The 1,041-nt window shown below is 26.4% G+C and overlaps 1 non-coding gene across 1 annotated transcript; it reads left to right on the top strand.

The window, feature by feature from the left end:
• Positions 1-385: 385 nt before the first annotated feature.
• On the top strand, positions 386-457 carry TRNAE-UUC. The gene has a single exon. It is a non-coding gene; the product is annotated as a tRNA-Glu (tRNA).
• The last annotated feature ends 584 nt before the right edge of the window (positions 458-1,041 follow it).

Raw genomic sequence — 1,041 nt, 5'->3', positions numbered from 1 at the left:
TAATCCAATATTATTCTTTTAATGTTAACAGTTAGATCCATTAAAAATTTTATAATTTTATTTTGGTTTTATAATTTTGTTATTTGTTGTATAATTGACTTAATTTTAGTTAAACTGTTGACCAACATATGATAACGAGCACTGTAAAAATTTTTATGTTTTCATTATATGAACGTATGATACAAAATAATTTACATTTATAAAAGTGAAAAAACATATTTGACATTTTTTTGTCAAAATTTTGATTGATACAAAGCTGCAAATAAATAGTGAGTTTTAAACGTAATTTTAAAGTTGTTGTAATATTTTAAAATAATTAAATAAGGAAAATTGTAAAAATTAAAGGATATTAGCCATTGAAAAAGAGAATCACACTTCTTTTTCATCCCAAATGGTCTAGTGGTTAGGATTCTCGGCTTTCACCCGGGCGGCCCGGGTTGAATTTCCGGTTTTGGAAAGTTATATCAACAGCACGGAATAGTATAGTAGTAGTCAATTGTGGTTGTACGAATGACAAAATCAAATTAGTATGGAACAATAAATCACTGCAGGGTTCAATTCACGGTTTGGGAAAGTTATTTCAACAGCACAGAATAGTATAGTAGTCAATTGTGATTGTAAGAATGACAAAATCAAATTAGTATGGAACAATAAATCACTGCAATTTGAACATTATCAAAATGAAATATATAAAACGTATGTGCGAATTCAGCTTTGAGCCACAAAATCAAAATAAAAAGGTGGCATTCACTTGAGAGATAGCATGCTTCACAAAACCTATTAAAACTATTTTTCACCTACAAAAATAATTTATTATTTTTTTACATAAAATTAACAAAACAAATTGTATGATACATGTCAGAATTTAAAAATATAGCCAAAAGAGAGTACGTTAAATATGAATAGCATAACAAAACAGAAATAAAAAAAACCAGATAAATAAATAATAATCAATTTTGTTTATTTTTCATATGTGCTTACAACAGCTAACACTGAATCAGATGCCCATTAAAAAAATGTGAAAAAATTTAAATTGTACGC

This window comes from Protobothrops mucrosquamatus, unplaced genomic scaffold, assembly GCF_001527695.2.
Source record: "Protobothrops mucrosquamatus isolate PMUCROS unplaced genomic scaffold, P.Mucros_1.0 scaffold38370, whole genome shotgun sequence".
NCBI lineage: Eukaryota > Metazoa > Chordata > Lepidosauria > Squamata > Viperidae > Protobothrops > Protobothrops mucrosquamatus.
Note: the sequence above shows the minus strand (reverse complement) of the source record. Positions and strands in the feature narration are given on the sequence as shown.